Here is a 10,186-nt window from a genome sequence, read left to right as displayed (position 1 = left end):
TGTACAATCCTATTGGACAGAAAAAGGTCCGTCTTCGTGTCAAAACAGAGAATGTGATTTCATCAAATCGGTACGTATATAGAAGGCTGCTGATTGTACTATCGAATCGAGGCATTTAACCCAAGCTATGTTTAAGCGAAAATTATACAACGGGGAGATTAGTAAACCGAGAGTGGCTTATATATTCGCCATCGCAGGGAGATGTATTTTGTTTTGCGTGTAAGTAAGCTATTTTCATATTCCACGTCTGCATTTAATATAAGCGGATTTAATGATTGGAAGCATTCTGCAAAGGCTGCTACAGAGCATGAAATTAGACAAGAGCGTAGAAAATGCACGATGACGTATTATTCCCGAACAAGAGAAGCTGCGCGTATTGACACGCAATTAGAAACTCAGATTAAAAACGAACGTCAATATTGGAAGAAAGTGCTAAAAAGAATAGCATTCGTCGTTAAATTTCTAGCATCAAGACGGGCTTCCTTTGAGAGGTGATAACCAGAATAGTAGTTCTGTAAGAAACGGAAATTATTTGGGAATTATGGAGCTGCTTAGCCAATCTGATCCGTTTTTGTGTGACCATATTAAAAAATACAGTAATGCCGGGAAAGGAAACCCTTCGTATTTGTCTGCTACAATATGCGAAGAATTTATTAACATAATGGCATCAAAACCAATGACCAATTAACTTTTATTATCCGATTTGTCAGATACGATGGTCCAATAGAATGTTTTTGCAGTTGGTTTCAATTCATGGGCATACAGCAAATCATCTTTCTGATGTGGTTACTTCATTTTTAAAAGATATTGCATTGATAAACTGCAAAGGTCAGTCGTTAAGACAACGCATCGAATATTCAGGATTGCAAGAGCAAAACGAGTTTGCCTTTTATATATCATGCACGGGGCATTCCATGAACTTAATTGGATTGCAAGCGGTAGAATGTAACTCAAGCGTTATGATTTACTTTAATTTTATTCAAAATATGTACAACTCTTTTTTTTTTCATCATCCACACATCGTTGGGAAATACTGATTTCAAATTTAGGCTCTCATCTAAAAGTTGTGAAAAGTTTATCAAAAACTCGCTGGTCTGCACATGCTGCAAATGCTGTCACTGCCCTTCGTGATGGTTACGAAAATATAAAGAAAGCTCTGGATGAACTTTTAAATGATAAAACTGAAACGCCCGAAACCTGTCTTACTGCTGAACATTTACGTTATAAAATGGATGAGTTAGAAACAACTTTTTTAATAATTTTCTGGAATGATATTTTAAGCCGTATTAACAAAACAAATATTAATTTACAAAAAGAGAATATCAACCTATCAGTGGCTGTTAAATTAATTAAATCATTGACATTACACATAAATGGGAAAAGAGATTTATTTGAAGATTATGAAAAGAGAGCAAAAGATAAATCTTGCATTAAGGACTATCGCGATTCTTATAAGCGTGTAAAAAAGCGTAGCCATTTTAGCGTTTTCATGGAGGGTGGTGAAGACAAAGTTCTGCACAGTGGTCGAAAATTTAAAATAGAATCATATTTACCAATAACAGATTCTTTAATATATAATTTAGAGAAACGTGGTAAAGCATACGAAGAAGTGCATGTCAACTTTTGGTTGTTTGGAACACCTGGATTTACTTGGTGAGAACGAAATTAAACATAAATCTCATAAGTAGCTCTTTTTACGTAGATTTAAATGGCGAAATCCAGGAGTTTGCCACTTTGAAATGTCGAAAACGACTTTTATAATTTCCGTAAAGAAACCTATTCTTCAAGTTGTTCATAGGTATTTTCTTCACATTTCGAACAAATTTCATACGAATTAAAGATTTCAAAAAAATAAAAAAATTTAAAATTTAAAGGAGAAAAAAAAAAAACAAGAAAAAGAAAAAAAACTCCATCGACGGATTTCCACCTTGACGTGGTGATGGAGCACAGTTTCCAGTAGCTCTTTTAGCGACTAAGAAAAACCCAGAAAAAAATTAAAACTGAATAGAGGCCACATTTGGAAATTCGCCAGGGGGGGAACTGAGAGTTCTTAAAATGGCCCTGTTGATTGTACATATTTTAAGTTCAGAAAAGTTCCTTTCTGGTCCATCAGTAGCAGTCTATTTCTGATTGTTCCCGATGGACACACCTTCGTAAATTTGACATGCAACAACATGGGACTTGATTCCGATGTTCTGTGGCTTCAGCTGCTAGTGGGCACACCACTGATCAGTTCAACCTGTGGATGTTGTGTTCTTCAAACGTAGACACGTATTATTAAGGATGTATTGCTAAGTGGGTCAAGATGGGGTCACTCACTTTGAGGTTTCAATCAGGGGGGGTTGGTCTGTTGATCTATCACCGTGTTTTAAGGTTGCTTTTGTAAGCAGTGAGAATTGAAGTCTTCTTGAAGAAAAGTCAGACAGAAGGAAAAGCTTTCATTGCAATACATTATAGTTTTCGTTTGTGTTCTGTAAATTTCAGTCAAAATCGATTATATAAATTTTTCTGTTTATTTATTTTTGTAAATTTTCTTTCTTATTTTTTTTTTATTTCAGCGTGCCTTCATTAAAGATTTGATGCATAAAAATTGTCTTTGGCAACGTGTTTGTTGTCCGTTTCCTTAAAACGAAGTAAACCACTAATTTTCTTTATATATACCGCATAGGCTATCCACCTAGTTAAAGTACTAGATATTATGCTTGTTCCAGTAACGAGAAATCAAATACATTACTTTTATATAAATAAATTTTCTGTTTATACTCGGGAACTACCACACGGTCAGAGGAATTCATAAAGTAGAGAAAATACGATGAACAGTACCGCATTCATCAGTCACGGGCTTGAGCCCGGATCACTCAAGGCACGTGTACTTATGCACCTGTGCGCCTGACCACTCGGCTACGGCGGCCTTAACATATAGTATTAGTTAATACATAACAATGTGTTGACTGTTCCAACATATGGATGCGAAACCATACGTTATTGAATGCCAAAAATCTATACAAAGGCCAAGGGTCACACAGCGAGGTATGTGGCGCCGAATTTTGAACTTAACCAGAAGAGACCGAAAAACATGCGCATAGATTCGCACAAACCAAAGTCGGTGACATCATTGAAAGAACAAAGCGCTTAGAATGGAAATGGGCAGGATATACAGTACATACATATCAAGAAAAACTGCGACAGATGGACCCCGCTTGACTGTAAACGCCCAAGAAAAAGACCAAAGATGAGGTGGATCGATGAAATTGTGGAATTTTCTGGTGTACAATGGCAACAGAAAGCACAAGATCGAGTTGCTAGAGTCTGTTGAAGAAGCCTAACAATAACATAACATATCAGATTCGGGCAGTGTGGAAGAATCGGAAGTGTCATTTGAAGGTATTTCAACTCGATTTCCATTAGTAGAGATGTTTCTTGTGAGGGTTATCAGATTACGCATTTATAGCGGATCTTCGCTTGGTGGAACAATTTATTCTAATACCACGTGAGAATGTGGATCCACTGTTGCTTTGCATAAACAGCAAACTAAACAATGCTCAGTTTCTGCATTGCAAATTGAGAATTGCGCAGATCTCTCCATAATGGGAACCCGACTCTGAAAATTTCACCGAAAGTTAAACGAAGCATTGAATAATGAACCAAACATTCGATGAATTAATTAAAACGACTGTCCCATTTTATTGTATTTGACTGAACATGCATATTCTCATTTTTACGCATTTCTCTGCGCGTTAGAATGCACGTAATCGAATTCTTATGTTTCTTTCTGTGTTTTATAACCCTGGCAATTAATAAAAGAAAAAAAAAAAAAAAAAACTACATCTGCAAGAAGCAATCTTTATTAAGTGCCCATGCAATAATTCCCGGTAAGATAAAGCTCTGTTTTTTCATAATTCGTTTCACCAATCTACAACAAATATTGTTTTCCATGCAACGAAATCGCGCTTTTGCTTTAGCAACGATGGGAAGGTGTCGTATTATCCGGGCAATCACCTGGTTTCATCCGAGACGGCAGTGGCACCACATCATCCTTGGCAAATTTCCAAGCGAAAAAAATGGGACCAGTAGCCGCGGTTGTCATGGCAGCAACAACTGTTTCGCAGCGGTGGAGGGAGTCGATTCAGGAACGTCAAATAGCCCGTCTGAAAAACATGCCCCGATGCGCGGATGCATTTTATCTTGAAAAATGTTGGTCTGTAATGTATTGCGCCAAAGCCCATTCCATGTTCGGCAGTGCATATTCGAATTGGTTCGGGGAGTTTTCAATATCCTGCGTCTACTTCATTTCCTCTCTTTTGTTATGGTAACTTCGTTCATCTTACGAAGTATTCGTTGGAATCCTTATTGCCCTTGTATTTTTAACTACATTTCGGACAATTTTCTGCTCTCCTAAAGTGTAATTTAATAAAAAATAATTAGCTTCTTAAACTGAAAAAGTTGGATTCGCTATTTACAAGTACAGTAAGTGAATTCCATGGCTCAATCCGTTGCATACATAACGAAGCACGCCTTGGCAGATGACCTACGCGACTTGCGTATTTTCAGTCGTTCGCACGCAGTCATGTTAAAGCGGTTACGTTGTTTAAAATGTTGTCATAGCGTTGACTGATGGAACAAATGCGAACGATAAATTTTGTTGTAAGTTGGATAAAAGTGCTACCAAAATGTGATGCGAATGGGATGAATAATAATGCAAAGATGGGAATACCAGAAATATACTGGGGGCTGAATAATTAATACAGTTATTACAAAACTGAGAGGAAAGTAATGGAAAAATTGTTGAAGTTAAATATAAAAACTACACGTGGGTGGACGGAGTACATCCAGTTATATTAAGGGAAGCAGGAAGAGAGGTAAGCAAACCTTTAGCCATAATTATGAGAGCATCTTTGGTTTCAGTGGAGGTCCCTGTGGACTCGAGATGTGTCAATGTATCCCCAATTCACAAATGAGGGATCAAAGGGTGACATGAATAATTACAGACCTGTTAGCTTAACTTCTGTTCCAGGAAAGCAGTGGAGTCTCTGGTTAAAGAAATAATGCAGAATTATCTGGACTGGAATGCAGTTATACTGTGTTCATGGCATGGATTTGTTAAGGGGCGATCTCTATGACCAACTCGATTGGATACTATGATGCAGTAACAAAGGAGCTGGATGCAAAAAATAATTTTGATATTATATATTTGGATGTCTCGAAGGCTTTTGAGACAGTTGCACATAAAAGACTGCTGTATAAATTGGAGCAGTGTGGCCTTAAGGGCAAGTTACTTCTGCGGATAAAGGGGTGGTTGAGTGAGAGAAGACAGAGTGGTTATTAATGGGTAATGATCTTCTTAGACCAATGTTATTAGTTGAGTTCCTCGCCGTTCATTGCTGAATCCGTTACCGTTTTCAATATTTATTAATAATGCTGAGGAAGGCTTAATGCTTGTAGAAGTTGACAAGGTAGTTAAAGACAGAAACGAATGCGTACTACAGAAGCAGAAAAATTGAGAAGATGGGCAGAGAAATATCAGTTCAGGTTTAACATTGATAAATACATGATACTGCTTATGTGCAGCATTGGTAATCCCAGAATAGCGACATTTTGTTCTCCACCATACACATACTGAAGGTGGTGGAGAACGAAAGAGACCTACGGGTAATTGAATAGTTCAGCATAAAGTTCTCTGAGCAGTGCATACAGGCTGCTAGGACAACTGTCAACGATATGCACGAATTTTGCCTTAGGGACATGGAGGTGATTATTCCGTTGCAAAGGATGTATATATGAGTAAGTCGCATCTTGATACTGCACATATGTCTGGAAGCTTCTCTTTAAGATGGATGCGGATCTGTTGGGATATGTGCAGAGAATAGCAATTTTTATTTTATTTATTTCTTCTTTTTTTTTTTTTTTTGTATTCTCAACTCAAAACAGCTTTCGTCTTACATATAAGGATATACTTTTGTATAGCGGTATCATTAAACATTGTATTACGCTAAAAATAATAAATAAGTTATGAAAGGAACTGAAAGTACATACATTCCAAAGGAAATTAATGAGTGCCTCGTCAGATAATAAACACATAACTTATATACAGTATATAAAATAAAATTATACACGCAAGAAAAATGAATATTTACGAACGGTTGTAATATTTATTCCAAGGTGAAAATTATATAAAAAATAAAAAGTGATATTAATATAAGTAAAGAGAATATAAATATTAAATATAAAAAAATATTCAACACTTACATATACAGTATTTGAAAAAGCGCGTGTGATTTACACGTATGTACACAATGTTTAAAAAATCTATAGAACCAAAAGGGGGGGGGGGACGAAAACAGTGATGGATTTGTCTTTTAATTTTTTTTTCGGAAGAGGATTTTAATTAACTAGATTGGCAGAGGCAGAAAAGGGCACTCTTACCAAGCGACGCGTTAGTTGTGCCTGTTGCGGCGTGTGGAGACTAGGCACCTGCGACGATTTAAAGCCTCGAGTACTGATTAAAGTACTGAACGGGTTTTTCGTGTACCTGCAGCGTTATTAAAAATAAGATCATTTATTAAGGAGCAGTTCGTTTCGTAAAATCTGGACTCCTCATTGAAAGTGTGGGTTTCTGCCTGCGAATTATGAATAGGGGACGTCGTAAAAAGGGCGTCTCCAATTAACGGTCAATATGTAGTTAAAATGATGTCGGTCCACCGTTAACAATCCCTCGTGGGACGCATTTAAGAAACAGAAGCAGTTTGGTAAGGAATAAGTACGAATAACTTATTTTACTGATAACGACCCGCGTAACTGAAAAAGAGCAAAAAATTCGCATTTTGTTAAAATCCTGCGCGTATCACTGCCACCCCAAAGATTTCTATTTTTACGTTCAATGTTTGGAAAGTTGCGTCAACTGTTTGTGAAATTGTTCTGACGGGGGTTTCATTCGTTCGACGTGTGCGCATCACTTCGTGCGCGCGTTCCCGCTCGGTTATGAATTTTTTATTCGCTTCCGGCTTGGCGAGCGCTTTCTGGTCGAAGAATTAAATAATTAAAACGATCGTCGGTCCTCCCCTCTGAACTGCGTCCGTAGGTTGATAAGCGACGGGTGTGGGCCATGGAACTCGGTGCACCAGCACGTCGATTCGCCTTTACCCCTTCATCGGACATCTTACGATTTTAAGAAATATAATTACTGATCGGACGGCGCTGTTTTCGGAGAAACGGGGTCAAAATTGGTTTCATTTAGCAGAAAGAAGATCGAAACCGTTTGCGTCTTCGTCAATTTTGCATATTCGTTTGTCCTTGCCTTCGACTTCTCCATCAATAGAGACTTTCCAACACGTGACCCTCTCCAATATGAAGAAGCAACACCAGAAGAATACAGTGAAGTAATACAAACAGCAATTACCAGAGCTTCGTATAGAGCAACAAGGAAGAAAGTCCCATGCAACAGACCTTGTGCATGGTGGAACACGGAACTTATGACACTAAGGAGGGAAGTCCACCGCGCAGGAAAGCAGTATCAGAACCGACGAAACTGGCCAGCAGCAGACGTCGAAAGTCTACACAGGGAATACTTGAATAAAAATAATACATACACCAAGGCAATAGCAACTAGAAAGCGAGAAATCTGGGCTACATTCGTCCTAGAATCTGAAAATTCGAACCCCTGGGGGTTACTGTATAAAATCACACGGGGAAAAACCTTCACAACAAATATCTCTGGCACTGTCCAGGCTGATCAAAATGAAACCACCAACTGGACTGACTCTGTCAGTACCATCATAAATAAGCTCTTCCCGGACGACAACCCTCAGAATGACTTGCCGGAACACAAAAGTATCCGGAAGAAGAATGCCGAATATATAACACAGCTGAACCCTTCACCGATCTGGAATTGAATCAGGTCCTCAAAAAAGTAAATACGAAAAAGTGCCCGGGACTGGATTTAATTGAATATGCCTTCATCATTAGATTTCACAAATTAAAGCCAGAACATCTTCTATTATTGTACAATAAATGCCTCCAAAAATCAAAGTTGCCCCAGCCCTGGAAGGTTGCACTTCTCGCCTAATACCAAAACCAAATAAACCAATAACAAACCCTCGTTCATACAGACCAATTGCCCTGCTGCCAAACCTGGGCAAGACCTTGGAAAGACTAATGGCCATCCGAATCACGAATCTCTTTCTCTCCAAAGGTATGATTTCACCAGCCCAACATGGATTCACCCAGGGCAGATCATGTGAAGATGCCCTCTCTGATTTGATCCTGCATCTGGAAACTTCGCAATCCAAATGTGAACTCGCTCTGTTTATTGACTTCGAGGGGGCCTTCGATAATGTATGGTGGGAAAGTGCACTGGAACGTCTTCGCACAGCAGAATGTCCAAACAATCTTTACTGGCTGTTCAGAAGCTACTTCTCACAACGTACAATAGTAGTTAAGTCAAAATATCACGAAGTCCTTAAACCCATCCACCGTGGGTGTCCCCAGGGCTCTGTCCTGGGGCCCTTGGTGTGGAATATGGTGCTCCAGAGCTGGCTCAGTAACAGTTTTGAAAAAACGAAAATCATAGCATTCGCCGACGACCTCACCATCGTGGTCGCTGGTCATTCCAGAGCAGCCCTCGAATCCACAGCACAGCGAGTACTCCACCATCTCTCTACCTGGACAACAATCAACAAATTTCAAATCAACGCTGCCAAAACTAAGATGATGGTGTTTAAAAACCGACTCGACTTACGAAGGCCTCCCCAGGTCAAAATCAGCGGAACCCAGCTAACCTTCGTAGAACAGACAAAAGTCCTGGGAGTAGTAATAGACAACCGTCTGTCTTTCTTCCCCCATCTACAGCATCTGAGTTCCAAGACCAAAAAGTTCTCCGCCGCAATTATACGGATCTCAAGAAGTGAGTGGGGACTATCAAAACGAACCCTTCTTCTTTATTATAAAGCTGTCTTTCTCCCAATAGTAACCTATGCTGCCGGGGTCTGGTTTCACAGAGTTCCCATCATTAAGATGAAAGAAAAGCTAAACTCTATACAAAGAGCTATGTTACTGGCGACCCATCGAATCTGCCGTACAGTCTCTCCAAGTTATAGCAGGCACCCTCCCTCTCGACCTTTACACAATCTACAAGGGGCTCTGCTATCGAATTAAAAAAGGTATTCCGGCAACGATCCTGGATATAGAACTCTCACTAACTACAGATATAAAGCAGGAGAAATCTCGATGTCTCAATAAACTCTTCAATGTATGGCAGACCAGATGGGATTCTTCTACTGTAGGAGTTGTAACTCGGAGTTTTCTTCCGGAGGTAACCTTCGCAACCACTAAAAATAACGCCCGATGGTTCTCCCTCAGCCTCGAATCATCCTTTCTCATTACCGGACACGGTTCTCTAAATGAGAAACTGCATACACTGGGACTCATCGACACTCCCTACTGCTTTTGCGGAAAAAGTGAAAGTTGGAAACATTTGCTTCTGGAGTGTGTACATTACAACGACATCAGAAACCTTCTCCAGAATAAGATCCAGGACTTCCCACCAGCAGATCTGCATCAACTGATATGTATCCAAAACAACCTCGAAGCCTTCCAGACCTTTGCAGCTGAGGTATTTGCCTGGAGGAGGACACTGATCGTCAATCACCGACGTGGAAATGCCGATTATTAACAATTCCACTGCCAACTGAAAGTCACCCCTTCTACTGACTATTTTTTTTTTTTTTTTTTCCTCCCTCCGTTCTGCATTGTTTCCGGGTCCTGCCCTGGAACTAGGAGCAGCCTTGGCTCACCTTTTCTTCTTTCTCACTCTGTGCAGGATAGATAACCACTCTCCCATTTTTTTTTTTTAGTTTTGTTTTCATTCTCTCTCTGCTGGCACCCGATTTACATTTTTCTCTTCACTGTAGCCAGGGTGTGGGATTAAAATTATTTATTTATTCTTTAATTATTTTTATTTTTTATTTATTTTTATTTTATTATTATTATTTTTTTTTTTATTTATTATTTTTTATTTTTCCTCAAACTTGCGTTCTGCACTGTTTCCGGGTCCTGCCCTGGAACTAGGAGCAGCCTTGGCTCACCTTTTCTTCTTTCTCCCTCTGTGCAGGATAGATAACCACTCTCACATTTTTTTTTTTTTTTCTCTTACTCTCTCTCTGCTGGCACCCCGACTTACATCTTCCTCTTC

This window comes from Mastigoproctus giganteus, chromosome 11, assembly GCF_048544385.1.
Source record: "Mastigoproctus giganteus isolate SK-2022 chromosome 11, ASM4854438v1, whole genome shotgun sequence".
Classification (NCBI taxonomy): domain Eukaryota; kingdom Metazoa; phylum Arthropoda; class Arachnida; order Uropygi; family Thelyphonidae; genus Mastigoproctus; species Mastigoproctus giganteus.
This window is presented reverse-complemented; position numbering follows the sequence as displayed.